The sequence below is a fragment of the Spermophilus citellus genome (assembly GCF_964194105.1).
Source record: "Spermophilus citellus genome assembly, chromosome: 2".
Lineage (NCBI taxonomy): Eukaryota > Metazoa > Chordata > Mammalia > Rodentia > Sciuridae > Spermophilus > Spermophilus citellus.
Window position 1 is genome coordinate 48946343 of NC_138183.1, and position 12155 is coordinate 48958497.

Genomic DNA, 12155 nt, shown 5'->3' on the forward strand with positions numbered 1-12155 from the left:
TCAAAGGAGGGCATATACAGGCTGTGTAGTAAAAGATCAAAGAGAGTAAGTATAATGAACTTGGAGAAATTGAAGTGCAAAACAGTCTAAATGGGTATGGCCTGGGAACTGGACATTTTCAGCAAGTGTGGTGTAAATGCATGCCCATGACAGGCAGCAGAATCAAGGAGATTAGCAGAGGTTCAGATCATGGGAACTGGAGGCTGCAGCTCAGATATTTGGGAACAGTCATTTCCCAAATATATGGATAGAGTAGAGCTTGATGAGAATGGAAACAATTTGAGTTTGAACATTTCAAGAGCACATATTCAATACATGGTAGGCCTGAATTAAGGTAGCAACCATAGACCTGAGGAGAATGAAAGGAGGTGAAATTCCAGAACCTACAACCATGAAATCATTCAAGTGCTCATCTAGGTGGCCTTTGAAGAGTTAACCCTTTGAAGGGTTTTCTTGCTTATTTGTTGTTATGGTATTTGTTACTTTATTCTAAAGTCAACTGGGTAAAATCTTACAGAGAACAAAGTTTGATTATGAATTTCCTCCTATTTTCCAGTTATCCAGTTTTCTTTTTACTTGCTGCCTACCAAGTTTTCCTCAAATTAGTCCTATATGTTCAAGACTTTCTCCAAAAACCTGAACAGGATCTCCGCAACTTAATCTCAAGGTTTCTTTCCCCTAATCAAGTTAACTGTTTTTTAAATGCCTCTTCTACAATAGATGAAAACAATAAGCAAGGTAAATCAAGGATTTCCAAGATTGACCTCTCATTAGAATCACCTGTGTTACTAAATTGTGAAAAGAAAAAAAAAAAAGAGTCTGCTATAGGAGTGGCATGATAGCCAAGTGTGAGATTCACTCTTTAAAACCTTCAGATGTTAATTACAAAGCAAGTCATTAGGATTTTAATATAATCATCACCACAAAAGTAAATATTGATTTGTCAGGATAAACCCAACTACTACTCTGCATAACTATAAAGATTTAATTTTTAAAAAAGAGTAAATACTGGCTTACAAGCTACCATGGATGCTGCTGTATTTCCCTCTTTAAAAATCTATTTCACTTGAAAATCATGATTATTTGTTTGAAGAGTACATAAGTTAGAAGAAACATGTGTAAATTGAAGGAAGGCACTGTATTAATTACCAAATGTGAAATCAGGTGCCTGCTGTGTTGGGGTACAGGTGGTGTCCCGGATTCTACCACCTCACTTTGTCCTTCACTGTTGTTTTCTCTCTTTTAGTGTTAAGATCAACCACTCTGCCTTATTGATAAGGCTTGTTTTCTACAGATTATTTTGGGTTTCCACTATTCTTAACTTCAATTGGCTTCTCTCTAGAGCAAATCTAAAAGAAGATTGATATCAACTGCAATCAAGAATGCAGAGTTTCAGTTTCCTTTGTTTCCAGAGTAGCTAATGGATGTGCTCAGGAGAAAGCCACAGTGAAAAGCCTAATCTCTTAAAATCTTCATTAGGGTGCTACAGCGATAAAGCCCTGGTATTTTAAAATACTGTTGATATGTTTTGAGGGTATTGGGCATATGTTATTACTATTACCATTTGTACCAGCTCCTACCAGTCTGCAAAAGGACCTACTTACTCTTCAACCATCCCCTTAGTGTACTTCCTCAATGGAAATCAGTCCCATATCATTATGGAAAACTAGATGGAGTCTGCAGATTCAGTTCAGTTAGTTGAAACTATAGTTTTTCGCCTTATATGAGAAAGAAAGGAAATAGACTACTTAACAAGGGCCTACCACATTCCCACTATATCCACAAAACCCCCAGAGTATCCTTAGATTATCAAAGAGGAAATTGGGCTAAAGGAATGGATAGTTTTTTTTCCCCTAAAGTTACACAAAAAATAAAGCAGTGAGATTTAATGTTTGCCCACCTGCAAAGCTGTATCCTATCATCTGTAGGGAAGCCTTGTATACACTAGCCCAGGGGCTGTTTCCTATGTGTTTCTTGCAGTTTTTGTCTTCAGGTTGTTCTCAGGATCATCTGCCCCATGATGCATTAATCCTGAACGTCTTCACCTGCTCCTTCAAACCCTTCCCCTAATCAGATGAACTGCCTAGGAATTGTAAGGTTAGTTTCTCATGATTCTCTTGGAACGGATCTCTGATTATATTTTTGGTGGGGTAGAGTTGAGAGGGAAAGCTGTCAAGGCGATGCCAGCATTTCCCACAGTGCCAAGATTCCCTCTAACTCTCCTTCTTCTTGGTTCCTTTTCTGCTGATGTTTCGATAAAGCCATGCTACATTGCAATCTATAAGCCAACCACCCAATTTCAGCAATCCATAACAGTACTTAAGACAAAACAAATATGAAGACCTGAACACAGAAGTATTTCTATAGATTCATTAAAGCAGATGGGATAGTCTAATTAATCATACTTCATAAAATATAGCATTTGCTCCAGCAAACTCTATTATTACTTTTTTCCTGACAAAGTATTTTATTCTGTTAGTGCTGCTACAGTGAAATACCTGATGATTTATAAAGAACAACAATTTGTTTTCTCACAGCTTGGCGACCTGGGAAATCCAAGATCAAGGCACTGGCAGGTTCAGTCTCCATCGAAGGCTCATTTTCTGCTTTCCAGATGGTGCCTTCTCACATGGCAGAAGGTGTAATGCTGCATCCAATACTGCAGAAGACAGAAGGATGAAAAGCCTGAACATATTCTTTCTCAAACCTTTTGTAAGGATACTATTCTCATCCCTGAGGGCATAGGCCTCCTGGTCAAACCCCTCTTAAAGTCCCCACCTCTTAATAATAATGCACTGGGATTCATTCTCAACATGAATTATGAGTTCTCAGTGTTGGTCCCACATCTACAGTTCTACTAAGCATAATCACTCTCTGAAGTGGTTGCAGTCCCATGGTAACATCTTAGTAGGTGCTCTTAGTAGCAGCCTTGCCCCTGTGACATTTCTTTCCCTGGGTCTGGAGTCTCTGCAAGGCACTCTTTGAAGTCTAGGTGGAGACAGCTATGCAGTCATGTTTTGTGCACTCTACTTACCTGCAGAGTTAGCACAATGTGGATGCTACCCAAGGTTTCCCTCTGGTACCATCTGGATTGGTGGATTAAGCCACACCTGGGTTTACTTTAGCCATAGCTGAAGTAACCAAGGAGCACTATACCAGAATGTATGAAGCAGAAACTTGATACAGCCCTGGACAGTGAGCCCTGAGGTCTTGTGGGTCCCCTGGGTCCCTCCCTTGAAACTGTCTTCTATCAGGACTCAGGCAGTCTGGACCTGTCATGGGAGGGACAGGATCCAGGATGTCTTTGTGGTCATCTTTTCATTGGCCTAATCATAGTATCTGGCTTCTTTCTATTAATACTAATTTCCATACCAAATATTCACTTGCCACACCCTTATTGTTTTCTTCCTAACACATTTTGTTATTACTTACAACCTGACAGGCTGAGAATTTTCCAAGTCTCAATTCTGTTTTCCTTTTTATGATGAATTCCACCATTAAATAATATCTCTTTTCTTACATTTTACTAAGTCCATGCAGCTCTTTTAACATTTTGGTGAGATATTTCTTCCACCAAATATTACTCACAATTTCTGCCTTCCTCAAAGTATTTAGACACAGGTACAAGTCAGCCAACTTCTTTGCCCCTTTATTAAAAAAAAAAATGGTCTCTTCCCCTATCTTGTTTCTCATTTATATCTAAGATTCCATCACAAATTCCTGTACTGTTCATATATCTACCAACATTCTGAACACAAAAATTTAAGTAATTTCTAAGAAAATTCAAGCTTTCCTTACATCTCTCTCCTTTTTCTGAGCCATCACCCATATCACTCTTTATGGTCTAGATTCTACACATTATCCTGCTCCAAAGTCATTTCCAAATTTTTTGTATTTGTTTTAACAACACCCCACTTCTCAACATCAACTTTTCAACTCTCAGAACGAAACACCTGAGACTGGGTAGTTTATAAATAATGCAATTTTATTTCTCATAGTGTGGAGACTGGAAGTCCAAGATCAAGGTGCTGAGAAGCTCAGTGTCTGAAAAGATCTGATTTTTGCTTCCAGTATGGTGCCTGTTGCTACATCCTTGAATGGTGTAATGGTTTGATGATATAACCTCACTTGGTGAAAGGCAGAAAGGCCAAAAGAATCTGAATTCATTCCCTTAAATTCTTCTAAAAGGTGGTGATTCCATTCAGGAAAGCAAACCCCTCATGGCCTACACTCACTTAATACTATTGATTAGGGATTGATTTTCTATATGAATTTTTCAGGGTTTACAAATATGCAAATAATAGCATCAAAAAAAGGTAATATATTTAATGTTTTTTTCAAATAAACATAGGTACTTGCATAAATTGACTGTTTTTCATATCTAAGTAAACTTCCATTGAAAGAAATGAACTGAATTTTAGATATGATACTATCAAGTCCACTCAAAACTAATTAAACAAACTGTTGATCATTTGTACTTCATTGAAAATGTGAATGATCTTCTGGGATTTGAAAATTCTCTAGTGATCCAGGAGAGTCATGATGAATGTACTTAGTAAAGATAACTAAGCATAAGAGGTAGAAAAGAATGACCCATATGATTCTGAAATAAAACATCAATTATTTGAAGTGGTTTATAATCATTTATTGAATTATCAGATAGTCATCCTAACTTTATCTTTCACATTGACTCTTCATTCCTTAATTCATATATTTTTCATTCATTTATTTATTCTTTTAATTAGTTAACAAAATGCCTGACATAACAAACTTTTGTTTCCTCTGTATCACAAACTATGGTAGGGTTTAGTAATAGGACAGTCCGTAAAATAGATATGGTTTTCACTCTCACAGACACAAGAGTCTGGCTGAAGAGAGACATTAAAGGAATGATGATATAAAAGGCTACATAATTATAATTGTTAGAAATGCCATGGTAAAAACGATTCCTGGATGCCATTAGACTATATAATAGGGAAAACAAATCTAAATTAAGATGGGTGAATTAGGCAGTTTAATGCATCAAAATGGTGACGGGTGCTGAGAGAGCTCAGATCTAAAAGATCTTAGTTAAGCTATCAGTATAACAGAACCAAATAATTAGAATACTGGGTAGTGGACATTAGAGTAGAGTTAAGTGAATGATCAGGCACCATATTGTGATTGAGAGGAATAGGACTTTTTATGGGCATCTCAAATGAACAGCAGAATTTAATCAAGTGAAGAAAGGGGTAATTGATGTTCCAGTCCTGGAGAAAACGGCAAGAAGCACAAAGGTTAAGACAAGGCACTGTAAATGTCATATAGCACAAGTGTTCTTCACAGAACTGGCAAAGAGCACTGCCGGAAGGCAGGCAGGCAGAGCCAGAGAGTGTGAGTTTTGATGTCTATCTTGATTATGGAGGCCAGATGTTCGTGGTCTTGCTATATCATCAGAGTTGTAATGTGTGTTCCAATACATGGGTCTCAGAGGGCAACTTAAAGATGGGTTTTTCACAGGGATTCTGAATTCCCTAGAGTATTTAGCCTTATCACACACTGATCTTGGTATAGCAGAAATTTCCATTGCATGGAGATACAAAGCATTTGCCAGTTCTTTCCCTTGATGTAATAGCTACTTACTGCCACCATGTGGAAGTCTTCAAATTTAAACAAACATTAAGGTCTGACTTGTTCATTCTTTTAGACCTACAATATGAATGTTAATTTTTAAAGAAGTAAGGAAAAGTCCTGTGGGTTTTTCAACAAGGATCATCAGTGTTGTTTGAATGTCTGAGATTTAAATCTTCAGTATTAGGTCTCATACTAGGCTACTCCTAAATCTGCAGTAGAGTGTATTGTGTGCGCTTAAGTTTGAATTTGTTTTGCTGCTTATTAATTGTTCTTATCCTTTTATATTACTTAGGTTCTTCCTCATATAATCATCTTTTATTAACTACCCTCCATCCCCATATCCTACTTCATTTGTGTTTCAAAGTAAAATTGCTTTCTCAAAAATCTTTATTTCTTACCCTTTTTACTAATATGATCTTTGAGCTATTTAATAACAAATATTAAGTGAGAGACACATAGGTAATTAAACCTGAGGTACATTATGACCAAAGGTTTAATGTATTGAAAGCAATTGACCAAAATTGTAACTAACAAAGAACATAGATATATAGAAGACTATTTAAAACCTAATTCTACAAGTCTGTTATGGTTTGGTCTCAAGTGTCCCCAAAAGGACATGTGCTAATGGCTTTGGTTGCCAGCCTGTGGTGCTATTGAGAGGTGATGGAAACTTTCACAGGTGGGGTCTTGTTGGAGGAAGTAGGTTCCTGGGGGTACAACCTTGAAGGGGGTATTCTGTCCCCGGTCTCCTCCTCTTCTCTCTATTTGCTTTTGGGCAGCCATGAATTGAGCAGCTTTGTACTTCTACACCCTCCTTGCCATAATGTTCTGCCTTGCCGCAGGCACAAAAACAAGAGGGTCAAGTGACCATGGAACTGAAAGCTCTGAACCTGTGAACTGAAATAAGTCATGCCACTTTTAAGTTGTTTATCTCAGGTATATTGTCACAACAACAGAAAGCTAACACAATTTATGTAGTCTATTTACTCTAGGACCTGAATCTTATAATGGTATTATCTTATTAAGTCTTCCTTGTCTGGGAATCCCTGCATAACAATGCAACTGTAGGTGCACATTTTTAAATAAATAAATGGAAGCATTTTAAAAAATATAATAAATGAATAGTCCATACTCTAGATCAATTAAATCAGAATTCTGGTGTCATTATTAATTTCTAACTATTCCCCAAGTGATTCTAATATGTACTAAGAGAAGCACTGCTTTATATCAAAAGTCTTTAATTTAGGATATTATGTAATAACAAAATTATTGAAAACAATTGGAAAAAATATTGAATTATATTACATAAAATTCAATATTGTTAATGGAAATCTATTAATGTATGATGCAATAAAGTATGAATTTCCTACTTTTCCTTCAAAGAAATTAGAAAAACCCCTAGAAACCAGTAACTAGTGGAACTGATTCAGTTTCAATATATTTCAAATTTGCCTTACGGTTATATTAGATTATATTATCCAGATACTGGGTATCTGTTCACTGAGTTTCAGTGTATTCTAGAATTGTAGAAATTTGCTGTTTCAGAATTAGTTCAGTATATAGAAGCCCTCATTTCTACTCAAAATTGTATCCTTCTGCAATAATTACAAGTTCTATTTTAAATGCTCTAGCACTGAGACCTGCATTCTCCAAAACGTATTTAAAAACATGTCAGCTGCTTCTTTTACACAACGTAGGCATTTTTGAGCATACTCTGTACATAGGTTACACATTTATTGTTCTTGACCCCATATGGAGGGGGATCTGATAATAATTCTCCCTTTTGCAATAATTGTAATTTCTAAATTTCATGCTGAAAAAAGAAATACTTTCTCTGTCTCACAGGCTGACACATGGTTGCTATGATATTGTCTAACTCATATTTGAGTCACTCATACCTACAGATATGTAAAATCTCACTAACCAAATTCTTGTCATTTGGATGTATATGCAATAACCACTAAATTTTTTATCTCTAATTAAATATTAATATAAAATAATTTGTTGTTTGCCTTTGGAATGCATACTTTTATCCTTGTAGTCCTTCAATTCTCTTTTCCATCTATTTATGTCACCACAACTGAATTTAATGTTTATAAAAATTCTGGTAAATTAATTCTAAAGTATTAGGTGATAATTAGAGCATTTCTTCTGGTACTAGTATAATGGACTCTTACAGACCAGTGAACTTTGATTATTAAAAGAATGAATCTGTAAAAGCAGAATGTACTTTAGAATGATAGGATGGTTAGAGCAGAGAGGAGTTATTTTGTTATGAAATTTTTATCACAGACCCCTTTATTGCTAATAATGCTCACTTAACTCTTAACTCATAATTGGATCCCCAAACATTTATAGATCATTTATGTCATGTATGGGAATCCATAGCACAAAGACCTGCTATTGAGGACACATATGTTAAAAGACAACTAAAATAATAATAATAATAATAATAATAATAATAATAATAATAATAGCAATACACAGTGTGATATAGATACAGCTCAGATTTATAGGAATGCGTGTCAGCCATTTAGAGTTAGGAAAGATTCATAAGAGAATACACATACAGTATATCTTAAAAGATAGATAGAAACTACTCCAATGAATCAATGTAGCAAAAGCAGAGATAATTCTGAAAAGATACACTATCTTTCAGACACTACTAGTAATTTGGGCTTTACTGAAATGTAAAAAGAAGGCAGAAAGTTGCTAGAGATGAGGCTTCAGGGGATATTAAAACTCACAGGCCACATTGAAGAACTTGAAATTCTTGCCCCCTCCCCCATTTTTTTTTCCCTAATCATGACTTTTAGTAACCCCTCCAAAGACACCAACAAATAATGAGCAGCTCAATTTTTGTGTGTTGGTATTCATTTACATTGACACCTAATATTTTACATAAAGCTTGTGGAAACTAAAACTAGAAATTCATACCTATGCTGTCAACAATAAGGAACCAGAATTTTTTATTTAAACAGAGGATTATCATGAGGTTTAAGCAATCTCTCTGGTAGTCTTTGTAGATAATTAATTCAAGGTCAGGATATGTGCTGGGAGATCAGTTAGCAGATGAGGCTTAGAACATTAAGGGACTTGCCTAAATGGCCAAAATCACCACAAAAAAAGTTAAGATTAATTTTCCAATTTATCACTTGCTTATTTTTCCCTGAAAAGTCTCTTCTCCTTTGTTTAATAAGGGATATGTCTGTAGTAAAATCAGAATTGAATTAAGATGATTATGTTTCTGTTTTTACTATTCTCATGTTATCTAACACCTCTAGGCTATGACCATATTAAATGCGTAACTTTGACTCCTATACTTTGTATCACAGGGCTGTCTCAGTACTGCTTGGTCCTATTCTGAAGAGCTTCACTGAATAAGGCAATGGGGGGGACTGGGCACATGTCTCTAGCACCTACAAGATCCGTTGTGGTTCTTCACCTGGTTCTAGCGTCCCAACAGCAAGAGTGCAAGCCCCAATGCACAAGCCTCTTGTTTCAGGTTTGTTAACATCATTGAACAAATCCACATCAAATAATCAAATTCTAATAGAAAGGGATAGAAAGAGGTAAAGAAAAAGATTTCACAGTTTATAGGAAAAATAACAAAGTCACATTGCAAAGGAGACACATTCAGAAATGCAAAGAATTTATGGCTTTTTTTATTTTTTTGCAATCTTCCAGAGTATGTTCTTGTGCAAATGTTTCATTTGAAATTATTTCTTTGCAAACTATTACTCAGTAGTCTTTTTTTTTGGCTTTTCTTTTTAGAATACTTAATATTCTTTGATATGCAGATAGTAATATTACTAGTTTCGAGGCACTAATATTCAGACTATTTGTCTTGATTGTAGTGGCTAACTTTGATTCTGATTTCTTCATACTTTTTCCAGTCTTCACAGACCATCTACTTATTGATAAGTGGATCATATTTAGATTAAAACCACAACCTTGACCTCATCTAACATGGTTCTCAAAACATTTGCAATTTCGGTCCTAACTTGATTATTGATATAAATTAGGTTATGATCATAATAATTTTGAATATGATTCTGAATATGATTTTGATATCCTTACTAATAATCTAAAGATTGCATTCATGCAATACTCTTTGAAAACTCAAACTCTAGGATATTTGGTAAGTCTTTTAAGGACTGTCATTAAAAGTGTCAAATTACACTGTTTTCTAAATATGTCTCCAAGGAATGTCTCCCCTTTTCCCTCAGCCCTACTCATGAATCTATATTTATGTTTTTAGTAACAAATTAAATGTTATGCTAAGAAAAAAAGTATGATTTAACCCAAAGTTATAATATTTTGATGAAGAAACTCAAGTGTAAATAATTGACTTACCCAAAGTCACACAGATAGGAGACTGTAACTGGGCTTTCTCATTTCCTTCTGCAGCATTTTTCTTGTAAAGCACAAACTTCCTCTTTTACGTTCACTAATACAACCATAGCAATATTTAATCATGGCAAGGTATTAAGGATATAGAGTATAAAAGTAATAATTTGTATTCAAGAAAGAAACCTTCCAGAGTGATTAAAGTGTGTATGTGTGTGTGTGTGTGTGTGTGTGTGTGTGTACCCTTGTTACGATTTAGATATACGGTGTTCCCCAAAAGTTCATGTATGAGGCAATGCAAGAAAATTAAGAAGTGAAATGATTGAGGTATGAGAGCCTTAACCTAATCAGTGTGTTGATTTCCTAATAGGGATTAATTGGGTGGTAACTATCGGTAGGTGACTGAAGGAAGTGGGTCCCTGAGGGCATGCCTTTGGGGTTTATATTTTGTTCCTGGTGTTCTCTGCTTCCTGATTGTCAAGTCGTGAGCTGCTTTCCTTCAAGATGCCCTTCTGCCCATAATGTTCTGCTTCACATTGGGCCCAGAATAATGAAGTTGGCCATTATGAAGTGAAACCTCTGAAACTATGAGCCCCAAATAAACCTTTTCCCCTCTACAGTTGTTCTTGTCAGGTGTTTGGATAGAGCAGTGGAAAAGCTGCCATATATACATTATACGTATACATATAATATATAAATATACACAAATATATAAATATATAAAATAAAGTATGTAAACCCTATATAATACACATACTTCCTGATTAACTAAATTAGTCTCTCAAATAATCTGTATTTTATTTAAATATAAAACTGTATTTTATATATTGTAGTTTCCCAGTGCAAGACACTTCCCAAGGCATGAAAATAACTTTACTTAGGCCAGGTGCTATGGCACGTGCCTGTAATCCCAGGACACAGGGAGTCTGAGGCAGGAGTATCACAAATTCAATTTAGTGAGGCCCTAAGCAACTTACCAAACCCTGTCTCAAAATAAAATAAAAGGGCTGGGAATGTGGCTCAATATTTAAGCACCACTGGGTGCAATCTCTGGTACAAAAAAATGATTATTTTATTTGTAGATCGTAAAATTACTCCTTGTTTTTCAATCACTTAGTGTAAGGCAGGTATTTAAAAAGATTAGGACTTTTGTGACGTTTTCTAAGATTGAACACATTCTTTGATCTCCAAAGCATCTAACATTTGTTGAACATCACATATCAGACTTTCTATAATTTAGGCATTAAAGCCCAACCTCTGATAATACCTATCGATATTATCTATAATAGTAGAGTATCTGTGGTTCAGCTTTTACTGAAAGCCTCATTAAAATAGTAATAATTGTGAGGAATTACCTTTTGGACATGCAGTTCACTTCACCCACTAGACAATTTATGTTCATTGTTGGATCAAGCTATACCAACTGAGAAAAAGGTTGGAGTATTTAGGCTTGGAGTCCTGCAAAACTCTGTTTAATAATTTGCATTTTAAGGAAATCGTAAATTTCTTAGAACATTATTACACAGTACATTCTTGGCATATCCTGTCAAGTGATTCTATGTAACTTAGTGCCTCTGCATGATAGATTTCTGTAGAAAGAAAGAAAGAAAGAAAGAAAGAAAGAAAGAAAGAAAGAAAGAAAGAAAGAAAGAAAGAAAGAAAGAAAGAAATTGAATTATGCTGCTATAAACATTGATGTATCTGTGTCCCTATGGTATGCTGTTTTTAAGTCCTTTGGGTATAAACTGAGGAGTGGAATAGCTGGGTCAAATGGTTGTTCCATTGCCAGTTTTCCAAGGAATCAAAACACTGCTTTCCAGATTGGCTGCACCAATTTGCAGTCCCACCAGCAATGTATGCCTTTTTCCCCACGTCCTTGCCAACACTTAATGCTGTTTGTATTCCTAATACCTGCCATTCTGACTGGAGTGAGATGAAATCTTAGAGTAGTTTTGATTTACATTTCTCTAATTGCTAGAATTGTTGAACATTTTTTTTTCATATATTTGTTGTTTGATTGTATAATATCTTCTGAGAAGTATCTGTTTAGTTCCTTGGCCCAATTATTGATTGGGTTATTTGGGTTTTTTTGTTGTTGTTAAAATTTTTGAGTTCTTTATATATCCTAGAGTTAGTGTGATAGTTGCACAACACTGTGAATCTATTAAAAACCAGTGAATTGTACAATTTTG